Raw genomic sequence first — 13177 nt, forward strand, 5'->3', positions numbered from 1 at the left:
TGTAGTCCCAGCTACAAGGGAAGCTGAGGTGGGAGGATCACCTGAACCTAGAAGGTTGAGGCCATGCCACTGCACTCTAGCCTGGGCAATAGAGCAAGACCCTGTTAGTGTGCCAATAATTGTGTGACGTTAGTCACTTCCCTTCTTTATGCTTCAGTTTCCTCATCTCTTAGGTGAAGGAGTGGGAATAGATGACCTCTCTAAGGTTCCCGTATTAACTTCCTGGAGCTGCCACAACATATTGCCACAAATTTGGTGGTTCAAGGCAACAGAAATTCATTCTCCCACAGCTCTGAAGACAAAAAGTCTGAAATCAAGATGTAAATACCAGGCTTCCTCCAGAGGCTATAGGGGAGAATCCACTCCTTGCCCCTCCCAGTTTTTGGTGACGGTTGTCATTCCTTGGCTCGTGGCCACATCTCTCTGTCTGCTCTGTCTTCTTTTCCTTTGTGTTCTGTCTCTCTCAAAACTCCTTTCTCCTTTCTCTTAGAAGGATACATGTGATTGTATTTAGGCCCTACTTGGATCACCTAGAATAAAGTCCTCCTCTCAAGATCCTTAACTTAATCACATATTTTGCCATTCCCATGCTCTAGGGAATTGATATAGAGATCTTGGAATTGGAGGTGAAGGGCAATTTACTTGTAGATCTTTGCACGTTGTAAGACAGTGAGAGAACTGACTTGAGAAAAATTGAACTACCTTATTTTTCCCAGATACCCCTTCTTCACTTCTCTTCACCTCCATCCTAGATCGTATTTAAAATAACTTACACTTGTATGGAATTTTATGGCTTGAAAGTTATTATGAATTTATCATCTCATTTTATTCTCATAAAAACCTATAAATTCAGTATTATCACTATAATTCCATTTCTGATGAGTGAATGGAGGCTCAGAGACACTAAATGACCTAACCAAGGTCACTAACATGTAAAGTACTAGTGCCCAGACTCTGATCTGAGTCCTGGGACTTCAAATCCTGTGACTCCCGCACTGCCATCATTTGCATGACCCTTGGTATAGCACCAAGGGGTTCTACACAAAGAAGAGTGGATGTACTTGGAGTAGATTCACTTCTTCCCATTCCTCCTGCTAAACTAAACACAGCTAAAATCCCTGGACATTATACATAAAACTAACATAAAAAGATGGAAAGGTGCGGAAAAAGCAGCAGACTGACTAGCAACCTTGGAATCTTGATTTTGGAACCCAAGAATTGAATGGTAGTGAGTTCAAGGATTTTCTGTTTACCTTGCATATCCTGAACTAGGTGCTAGAGAAGCAGCCCAGAAATGCCAAAGAGCATGCACAAAATGAGGTCCCAAGAAAAGCGTTCTCTTTAGCCAAAGCACTAGGAAGGCAATTCAGGAAGGCAGAAACTTTCAGAGAATAACTGCCCTACTCTAGCCAAACACCATGGAAAAAAAATCACAGCCCCACCACCGCCCCTATTAGCAAAGGCCAAGTGGGGAGCCTAAACTTCCACCTTTAATTAGCAGTAAGGAGGTACCCTCCCCAGACTCCATCCCTCACTAGGGTGTTATCAGAGAATATGGAGTGGGGAACTGGGACTTTCATCCCTATCAAGAGGTAATGAGCTCTCTATCCAGCAGCAGTAACAAGGCACCCTTCCAACCCTGCCAGGGCGAAGTCAGAGGAGGCCACTTGGGAAGTCTGGAATCCCATATCCACCAGTAAAGCACCTTTTTCCCCACTCTGGGTAGTCAAAGGAGGCTAAATGGAGAACCTGGACCTTCACCCTTGCTTGGCATTAGCAAAATGAAACTCCCTCCCCTAAGAGGCATGGAGTCAGAGGAAGCCTGATAAAACAGATTCAAGTAAGATCCAGAGTCTCATAACACCCAAAATGTCCAGTGTGCAATTAAAAAATCACACATCATACCAAGAACCAGGAAAATCTCAACTTGAACAAAAAAAAAAAAAAAATCAGCAGATGGCAATACCGAGATGACACAGATATTGGAATTATCTGACAAAGATATGAATACACTTGGCACAAAATATAAAATCTTATTGACTAGAAGCTAAATGGAAATTTTAGAACTGAAAAATATAACCACCAAAATAAAAAAAAACTAATTGGATGAGTTCAACGGCAGAACAAAGGGGACAGAGAAATGAATCCATGAACTTGAAAATAGAACTGTAGAAATGACCCGAGCTGGGCGTAGTGGCTCACGCCTGTAATCCCAGCACTTTGGGAGGCTGAGGCGGGCGGATCACTTGAGGTCAGGAGTTCGAGACCAGCCTGGCCAACATGATGAAATCCCATCTCTACTAAAAATACAAAAATTAGTCGGGCATGTTGGCGTGCACCTGTAATTCCAGCCACTCGGGAGGCTGAGGCAGGAGAGTCCCTTGAACCTGGGAGACAGAGGTTGCAGTGAGCCGAGATTAGGCCACCGCACTCCAGCCTGGGGAGAAGAGCCAGACTTCATCAAAGAAAAAAGAGAAAAAGAAATGACCCGAGCTGAATAACTTTAAATTGTGTAAATACACAGACTTTCCTTATCTTCTTGAGTTTTCTAAATTGTTTGATGGCTGAAGCAAAAAGTATAACATAGCCTGAATGCGGATCTCAATGTATATAGATGAAATATTTAATACAATTATATCATAAGTGGAAAAACAAGGGACTTACAAGAAGGTAAGGTTTCTATTGTATTGAAGTGATAGAATATGGACATCAGCAGATCTTTTTTTTTTTGAAACGGAGTCTCCCTCTGTTGCCCAGGAGTGCAGTGGCCCCATCTTGGTTCACTGCAACCTCCACCTCCCTGGTTCAAGCAATTCCCCTGCCTTAGCCTCCCCAGTAGCTGGGATTACAGGCGCCCGCCACCACGTCCAGCTAATTTTTTTGTATTTTTAGTAGAGACAGGGTTTCACCATGTTGGCCAGACGGGTCTCAAACTCCTGACCTCAGGTGATCCGCCCACCTCCGCCGCCAAAGTGCTGGCATTACAGGCCTGAGCCACCGCAACCGGCTAGATCTTTGTGGTGATAAAATAGTTCTGTTATCTTGATCGCAGCGGTGGCTGCAAGAACCTACAGGTATGATAAAACGGCATAGACTACACATTGTACCAATGTCAATTCACTGGTTTTGATTGTGTACTATAGGGCAACATTAGATGAAGAGTACACAGGACCTCTTTTTAGGATCTTTGCAACTTCCTGTATGTCTAAAATTATTTTAAAATCAAAAAGGTTTTCAAAAAGAGGACCAAAAAAAAGAATAAAAGAGAACTGAGGCCGGGCGCGGTGGCTCAAGCCTGTAATCCCAGCACTTTGGGAGGTCGAGACGGGCGGATCACAAGGTCAGGAGATCGAGACCATCCTGGCTAACACGGTGAAACCCCGTCTCTACTAAAAACACAAAAACTAGCCGGGCGAGGTGGCGGGCGCCTGTAGTCCCAGCTACTAGGGAGGCTGAGGCAGGAGAATGGCGTAAACCCGGGAGGCGGAGATTGCAGTGAGCTGAGATCCGGCCACTGCACTCCAGTCCCGGCGACAGACTGAGACTCCGCCTCGAAAAAAAAAAAAAAAAAAAAGAGAACTCAAGGGGCATCATCACAGGCAACTGGGGAACCCCCTTTTCAATCTGGAGGCAATACGTGAGGGGAGACCGCACTCAGAGAGCACAGGTTTCCGGACTGGAACCTTTGGTTCAGACCCTAGTCTCACCCTCACCCTCCAGTGACATCACAAAGCCCCAGAAGCCCCACTGACCACCCGGAAGTTTTCCTAACAGAACTATCATCTGTGTTTGTATTGGAAGCAGTTGTTTGGCCTCGCTGAGCAAACGTCTATGCCTTCTCCATTACATCCGAAGGCGAATAGCCCCATGTGAGGAACGGAATCAGTAGATGTTTGGTCGCTGTACCACATCCACTCCTGGGATATAACAAGAGCAAGCCCAATTCTCTTGGTGTTTTCTTGGTGGTGTGGGCAGTCGGCTTGCACCGCGTATCTATCTCGGCTCTTTCTGGAAGCTTATGTCCTCCCCACAACTTCCAGCTTTCTTATGGGACAAGGGTACGCTCACCACTGCCATATCTAATCCTGCTTACCTGGTAAACGTTCTCTTCTTCTTTACACCACTGATGACTCTGGTCACTCTACTCATCTTGGTCTGGAAAGTAACCAAAGACAAAAGCAACAAGAACGGAGAGACACACCCAAGAAAGGAGGCCACACGGCTGCCATAAAGATCTGGATCTTTTGGTGGGGACCCCACTGAGGTGAAGACCTGGCTGTACAAGAGGCAGAGCCACAGGAGCTGTCTCAGAGCCCAGAGCCTGGGAAGCCAGAGCTGCTTTAGCCACCTTATTCCTCCATTGCCAGATGTCCCTCCAGGCCTCATTTCCTTCCTCTGCTACCACCCCTCTTATAATGCACTCCTTCTGCGGTTCTTTGGCTTGTCCCAGCTTCTGAGTTTGAACGTCTTTTTTTTTTTTTTGTGGATCTTCAAGACTGAAATAGTAAATGGCTCTTGATTTCTGCACTAACAGGAAAGAAACAAGTACATGGAAAAGTAAAAATTGATTACAAAGCCTAAATTTTCCTCTATAAATTGGGCATGGGCTGACCGTGGGATATTGAAATTATTGGGAGCTCACAGCATCTCAGCATCTCAAGTTATATGATGAAGCTATTCTGGAAGCTCATTTCCAGAAGATCCTTGAAATAAAATGGCTCACTCTATGCTGAATTGTAGGCACGCTCCTTCCTCCTGTTTACTTAATGCTGGTAGTAAAAAGTATTTTTTTCTTAAGAAATGACTTGAAGTACCATATACTTTTCTCTCCTCTTCTCTCTCACCCTCCAACTTATTGGGGTGCCAAAATTTTAAAATATCATATCCTAAAATGATCATTTTTCTTTTTCGTTTCTTGTCCTTTCAGAATTTGGAGCAAGTTAACTCCCTTTTCAATGAAATCCAAATTAAAGAGGCAGTTTTTTGAAAAACCAAACTCTTATCCAATTCGGTTTGGGTTACTCTAGGGAGGATTTGACCTGAAATGAATGAATATTTTTCTAGGAGAAGAACCTCTTTGACCAGCTCTATTGTTAACCCTTCCTTTTAGAAGCATCATATCAGGTGTCCCCTTGCCTCAACCCGCACACGCATTTGACTCTGGAAGTCTTAAACCAGGGCCCCTTCCCTCTAAACCTTTCCCCATTGCTTACGATCATGGAACTGTGTTTGACCACTGGAAGAATAAGTCACTCTGGATGTGAGGGCCATGCACTCTGCATCTCAAAGCATGGGTCACTCTTTAACCTCCACTTGAGCCCACAGAAATTTAGAAGCTTGGTCCTTTGGTGCTGTAGAGAGGTTAGGGTTGCTACCAGACCCAAGGGGAGTCCACCCCAGTGAGGGCTCTCACCTGCCTCCCGGAGTGCCTGTTGACAATGGTGGTGGTGGGTGTTTGTTTCTGTGATTGACCAGCTTTGGCAGAAACAAACCACCAAGTAGCTGGTAGATGAAATTGAAAAGCCTCATGGCTGAGAAAGACATAGCCCAGTTGCCTCTGACAGCTGAGGCCCTCTTTATTAAAGGCCACTAGCATTCCTCCCAAGCTCATTATCTTACTCCTTCTCAATGGAGCATGGTGTGCTTGGAAAATAGTGTGTGCTAGGTGTGGGATGGGGAGTGGTGTCTTGACCTGAGTGGGCATGGATTCCATGCCTCTTCTTGTTGGGCAGGAGTTTCACCAAAGGTCTGTGCATGTCTTGGAATTGGCAGAAAGATCTTCAGCACTCCTAACACTCTTCAAATCTTTATTTCCTATCATGCAGATGCCTCTATTCACCCAGCAGATATTTACTGAGCTCTTACTGTGCACCAGACCCTGTCCTGGGTGCTGAGGATACAAGAGTAGCAGAAAGGTGCCCCATCTTCTCTCTCCTAGAGCCCATACAACACAGTGAGAGAGACAGATGTTAATGAAATAATTGCATATCTGATTTTTAAATTATAAATGGAGAAAAGTGCTCTGAAAAAGGAATCTGGCTTTATGAGAGTATATATGAAAGGAATCTCACCTAGACAGAGATGATTTACCTGAGGAAGTAATGCTTGGGCTGAGAACTGAAAGGTGAGTGGATGAGAAACAGATGAGAGGCAAAAGCAGAAGGGCTAGACCCCCAGATAGAGAGACAGCAGCGGCCAAGGCCTGTGAAGAGAGCAGTCAGGGGGATAGAAAGATGGTCAGCAGTTCTGGAACACAGAAATTGAACACAAAAATAAAGCATTATGAGGCTGGAGACATAGGTGGGACTGTATCCCACAGAACCCTGGTGGGTAGTAATCACTGGTGACTGAGCTGTGGAGGCGGGATGGGGATAGATCTCTAAGGCTTCTTCTAGTTGGTGCATTTCTGCATTTACCAGTTAGGTACATGTATTAAAAGACTCCTGGCCAGGCGCTGTGGCTCATGCCTGTAATCCCAGCAGTCTGGGAGGCCGAGGTGGGCAGATCATGAGGTCAGGAGATCGAAACTACCCTGGCCAACATGGTGAAACCCAGTCTCTATGAAAAATACAAAAATTAGCTGGGTGTGGTGGCTCATGCCTGTAATCCCAGCTACTTGGGTGGCTGAGGCAGGAGAATCGCTTGAACCCGGGAGGCGGAGGTTGCAGTGAGCCAAAATCGCACCACTGCTCTGGCAACAGAGGAGACTCCATCTCAAAAACAAAACAAAACAAAAAGACTCCTGGGCCAGATTGTTTCACACTTCCAGGGACTCAAAGTTCCCCTCTTCGCATGGAGCTCAGAGCCATTTCCTTCCATCCTCCAGGATTTAGTTACTCCCTAAACTCCTCAAACCGCCCTACATTCTTCTGTTTCTACTATTGGGACTTAATGACAAACCAGCCAGACTGCATTATAAGCTTATGGCCATCAGATGGCAGCAAAAGATCAGCAAACCTGGTCCTTGTAGCAACCACAAAGGTAAAGGGACTCAGCCGGATAGTCAGTCCCTCCCTCCACCTCCATAAAGGACTATAATCAAGTCGTCCACCATAATGGGAATCACTTTTCCAGAAGATCTCCCGGGCTGGAAATTTCAGAATTTTTAAAACATGTATTATATATTGAGCATCAATTATACACTTGTTCTTAGCATATGGCATCTTTTTGCTACCTTGCTACCTATGCTGTGAAAAGGGCATTATCCCTTTTAATTTTTGTATTTTTAGTAGAGATGGGGTTTCACTATGTTGGCCAGGCTGGTCTTGAACTCCTGACCTCAGGCGATCCGCCCACCTTGGCCCCCCAAAATGCTGGAATTACAAGCATGAGACACTGCGCCCAGTCTGTTCAATAGTTTTTTAAGAGTGTGTGTGGAGAGGTAAAAGTTGAATTCAAAGGGGTTCATCTTCAGCACTTTGTCAAAAAGCAGGCAATAGCAATAAGGCCCTTTACTCACTCCCATCTTCCTAATTTGGAGTGCCAGCTGGCTGGGTCAGTAGCTGAAACAGGTGATGCCACAAATTGGGGGTGGGGTGAGAAACCTAGAAAAGTTTGGGACTCACAGAGGTGTCTTCTCAAGCGATTGTGAGATGCTCTCTAACTGTTCCAGCCCACTGAAGCTCAAAAACTGTGGATTCCCCAAGTGGGCAGGGGCAGCAGCCCTAGAATCAGCACTGCCCAGAGCTGCCATCATCCAGACAGACTCATGGAATGTCAGAGCCAGAAGGTCCTTGACCCACCCAGAATTTCACTCTCACTTTACAGAGGCCTCTGGTGCCCAGAGGGGGCAGGTGGGGGAGGCCTGAGTGTGGAGGCGTGGCTCAGAGAAACTGGGAGTGGAATACTGGCTCCACCCTTCATACCAGCTGTACATCCACAGCAAATTACCTAAGCCAGTGGTTCTCAATGTACAGTTCTGGGATCCCTAGGGATACCCCAAGACCCTTTCAAGGGATCCATGAAATGGAAACTATTTTAATAAAAATATTGATATTTTTCACTCTACTTTCATGAGTGTACAGAAGAGCTTTTGAAAGACTACATGACGCATTTTAAAGAGATTTGCAAACATGTAAAACACTGTCATTCTTTTTTCCAAATATGTTATTTCTGTTAAAATATAATGTTTATCGTAGTTATTTTTACATGAAATAAGTATTTTTAAAAGTTTAGTGCTAATATCTAACAAACAGAAGCTCCTTGGGGTCCTCCATAATTTTTTTTTTTTTTTTTGAGACACAGTCTCACTCTGTTGCCCAGGCTAGAGTGCAGTGGTGCGATCTCAGCTCACTGCAACCTCCGCCCCTGGGCTCAGTGATTCTCCTGCCTCAGCCTCCCGAGTAGCTGGGACTACAGGCATGCGCCACCACGCCTGGCTAATTTTTGTATTTTTTAGTAGAGACGAGGTTTCACCATATTGGACAGGCTGGTCTCGAACTCCTGACCTCATGATCCACCTGCCCAGCCTCCCAAAGTGCTGTGATTACAGGCGTAAGCCACCGTGTCTGGCCTGGGATCCTCCATAATTTTTAAGGTTGTAAAGGCAGACTTGAAAAGTTTGAGAACCGCTGATTTAAACTCTTTAGTTTAAATTTCCTTATCCATCTCTTTATCTGTAAAATGGACACAACACTTACTTCACAGGATAGTTGAGGCTTTAAAAAGACACCTCATATAAAATGCCTAGGCAAGGTTTTTGAAACACTGCTTTCTCCAACATCAGCTCAGAGCGGTTCTTGGCTTTCTCTGGCATTCAGAGTCGAGATCTAGTGTCTGGGAAATAAAACTTTGTGAAGGACAAAGATGCTTTCCTGCTGGAAGCCGAGATCTGCGTGCACAAGGTCCCGTCTGTACCTGGGGAAGACCGCTGTGTCAAGAGCACCACACAGTGAGTGACAGTCCTTCTAGACACACCACAGTAAGGTGCCTATCGGCAACAGCTGAGTGCCCAGAACCTGTTAGTGCACCTGTAGCTCACCTCTCTCACCACCTGAGGGCAGAAACCCCACACAAATAAAACAGCAGAGTGGGCTCAGGACAAAAAGCAAAATAAGCTCTTCCGAAAATGGTCACTTCCAGAACAGGAAAAGTCACTTCAGATAATGTGTCCCTTAAACAGCTGTTTTAGGGGCTGTGACATTTTCCAACCATGAGTAAATAGGGGCAGCTGACCTGGCCATGGGGATGATAAACCCCAAGAATAGGGGAATAGGTGACACATCCATGCAGAGTCCCAGTTACCAGTCTTCCTTTAAGCAAGAATGATTGTCATATTGTAATGCCTCCCCAGGCTTTTTCTTTTTTTTTTTTTTTATTGCTGCTACCTCCACCCCCCGAATCTCCTGAATGAGTCTGTCTCTTTTTTTGAGATGGAGTCTCGTTCTGTCGCCCAGACAGAAGTGCAAAGGTGTGATCTCGGCTCACTGCAACCTTCGCGTCCCGGGTTCAAGCGATTCTCCTGCCTCAGCCTTCCAAGTAGCTGGAATTGCAGGCATGTGCTACCATGCCAGGCTAACTTTTGGCATTTTTGGTAGAGAGAGGGTTTCGCCATGTTGGCCAGGCTGGTCTCAAACTCCTAACTTCAAGTGATCTACCTGCCTCAGCCTCCCAAAGTGCCGGGATTACAGGCATGAGCCAATGCCCCCCAGCTGAATGAGTCTGTCTTAATTCTAATTAGACACTGGAAGGAGTCAGAAGATGGACTCCTAGACTGACCTGGCCACTAATTACCTGTGTAAGTGAGCTTCAGTTTCCTCCTGCGTAAAATGGAGAGGAAAAAAATATACACACATCTCATAGGATTGTAAGGAGCTAAGGAGACAGAAAGAATCTGTGAAGTCTAAAGTGCCCTTCAGTATTTCTTATTGTAACTGTCCCAGGCAGGAAAAGCTAAATAGTTACATCCTTTTCATACATAGGTAGATCCTTTTTAATACATGCAGAAAAATCAATATGCCTGGCTTGGGTTCAGAAAGGAGCAGTGATTTAGCAAGAGTATGTTCCTTGGAGTTTAGTTGGTCTCCTTGATTCAATTAATGCTCAATCTGAGTAAAATGGTTCTAGAAGACAGCCACACATGCGATTTGGGAAATACTGTACTTTCCTGTTAATAATAATGAGTGCCTATTTAACACTTTAGAGTTTAAAAATGATTTCAACTACATTATCCCAACTCCTTCGAAGAATACTGAGAGGAAGCTAGTCTTCTTTCTACAAGAACAGGCTCAGAGAAGTAAAGTAACCTGCTAAAGGTTTCAAAGCAAGTCAGAGGTACAGCCAGATATGCTGAGTCTAAGGTTTGCATTCTTTCCACTGTTTGACCCCAGAAGACACCACCTCAATTCCCAGTGAGATGATGTGGGCAGCTCTGGTCACCACTGGCTTTGTACAACCCAATTTACCCAGTCTGCCAGAGGAGAACCAAGAGGGCCTCTGACCACCACTCCCTCATGCCCAGTAAATGCCACTGTTTTTTTCATCCCAAATGAATGGTAACCCTGCCTTTCTCTTCAGCTTGAAGGGGCTGCCACAACTCCTCTGAGGCTGGCTCCCCACTGCCACCCAGACAAATATCCCAAGCAAGGTTTCCTCACAGCTGTGCCACAGTGAGCCACACAAGAGGTATCGCACAGCGTGGAGGAGTAGGGGAGCAGGGGGAGCAACCGAGTGGGCAGAGGAAGAGGTGGACCTGAGACACCCTGCCCAGGGAGGCAGAGCTCACAGAGGATCAGAGTCAGGGGCACTGAAGGATTTGAGCCCTGCTTCCAGTGCTTATCCCTTAGGGCTCTCGGACAGGTCACTGCCCTGGTCCATAAAAACGGTCCCAGGTCCATAAAAATGCCCTATATATTCCAAAAAGCTCTTTGGAGTAGAACAAAGCAAAAGGTAGGCACACTTACTGTCAAATTCTCTCTGTCTGAAGAAAGGCTTTACTTGATCTCCTCAAGTATCTATTCCTTTAAAAAATACCTCTAACTTGTACTTTTAAAATTGACATTAACATGGATTTCAACCAGTTACTTCTACTCTAAACCCGGGATCCATGGATACGTTTTGAGGGTTCTTAGTACTTGGATAGGAGGATGACTAGATTTTCACTAACCTCTGAGTGAACTTAGTATGTGTTTATTACAAGCCCCATGAGTATTAGCAATACCTGTGTCTCTGTCACTAATAGAAATCAAAATGTTTTCATATCCTATCAGTTGTAGTCTCTTGAAATATTGTTTATACTCATCACAACTTGGAAATTATAGTAGTTATTAGATCTGCCACTAGATCTGGTTATTGAATGCATTGTTAAAGAAGGCAGTAGATTACTATGTCACAAATTTGCTTTTTGATGCTTTCAATAACGTATTTCAGTAAAATTGGCTTCCTTTGTAATCCTATATATTTCAGCTTCTGCATTTGGGAACACTGTAAGGAGTCCACAGGCTTCACCAGACTGCCAAAGGGGGCCTGGGCACAGAAACGGTCAGGATCTGCTGACCCAGAATGCTCCTCTGAGTCCTCAGGGGCCAGCTAAGCCCCCAGCACCAAGCTCCTCCGTGTGCAGTGGGGCAATGGAGGGCCGAAGGATGAGCCACCTAATTTCTTGAGCTCCAATAAGTATCAAGAGTTGCTATTTCGTTTAATTCTCACAAAGATCCAAAAAGATCTCAAGAGGAAGAAACTGAAGCTCACCAGGAAGTGAGCAACAGCTACCCAGCCCACCCCCTTCCACTCCACAGTCAAGGGTCCCGCCTCCCATTCACCACCACCTCCACCCCCCACCCCCTGTAGAGCCCCATCTGCTTATGGTGAAAAATCTGGGAGTTAGGTACAACCAGCTGTGTGACTGGGGGCAAGTCAGTCGACATCTCTGAGCCTCTAAGTCCTCATCACCACTATGATGATAAACACATCCATTCCACGGGGTTTTATTGTGTGGGTCCAACAAGAAAGCATGTGCAAAGAGCTCAGCGTGGTGCCTGGGACCCACAGGCTGCCTCCTAAAAAGTGTCATCACTATCACTATCATAGAGCAGGCACTGAGTATATTGCATGTGTAGCTGCATTACAGACCATTTTAGAAATTATAGGCAATCCTAAGGCTCTCTCCCACCTCCAACAACTCTAATCAGAAATAGCCAAGACTTTGTTTTCTCTCTCCGGGCATTCATGCCTTCTTAGAAACCAAATGATGGCCGGGCGCGGTGGCTCAAGCCTGTAATCCCAGCACTTTGGGAGGCCGAGACGGGCGGATAGCGAGGTCAGGAGATCGAGACCATCCTGGCTAACACGGTGAAACCCCGTCTCTACTAAAAATACAAAAACTAGCTGGGCGAGGTGGCGGGCGCCTGTAGTCCCAGCTACTCGGGGGGCTGAGGCAGGAGAATGGCGTAAACCCGGGAGGCGGAGCTTGCAGTGAGCTGAGATCCGGCCACTGCACTCCAGTCCGGTCGACAGAGCGAGACTCTGCCTCAAAAAAAAAAAAAAAAAAAAAAAAAAAAGAAACCAAATGGACTTCCCCTCCTCCACAGCAAGGAACACGCTGAAAAGATGAAAGCTTCAGTGGCAGGGCCTGGAAGAGGGGAAGATGGGTGACCGGCTCCAGTGCAGGTATCAGCACCCCTGGGCTCGGCTGAGCTGAATTTCTTCCCCCAAGCTCGCTGGGGGCCCAGGGGAAGATGGTGCCGCCGTGTCTCTGCGTGCTCGCGTGTAATTTATTTTCCTGCATGGTTGCAGGGAGGTGGCTGAGGTTTCACGAGCTGTACCCGACAGATAATTACACGAAGACAAATTGTGCCCTGCCTTACCCTTCTCCCAGTATGGCAACCTCCAGACTGCATGTCTTGCGGATGGAGGTGGGGGCGGCTATGGAAGGCAGCGGGTGCTGAACTGCGAGAGGGCAGGGGCTGGGCCAAGCTGGCAGCAAGCTGGGGCAGACTAAGGAGCCAGGAAGAACTGGGGCGCGCCCTAACTGAAGCACTAACACTTCTCGGGACTGAGGAGTGGCTCCCTTAAAGGATGACAGACGCAGGGGGCGCTGGTGCCTGGTTCAAAGTTGTTTGCTTTGTGGGAAGCCAGAACCAGAACCAGAACCAGAACCAGACCACTCAGGGCTGCGCTGCCCTGGCACAGGATTCTCTGCAGCCCCCCCTGGGGGAGAAGCAGTGCAGAGCGTAGAGGA

Source organism: Trachypithecus francoisi, unplaced genomic scaffold (assembly GCF_009764315.1).
Source record: "Trachypithecus francoisi isolate TF-2019V2 unplaced genomic scaffold, Tfra_2.0 Lachesis_group5, whole genome shotgun sequence".
NCBI lineage: Eukaryota > Metazoa > Chordata > Mammalia > Primates > Cercopithecidae > Trachypithecus > Trachypithecus francoisi.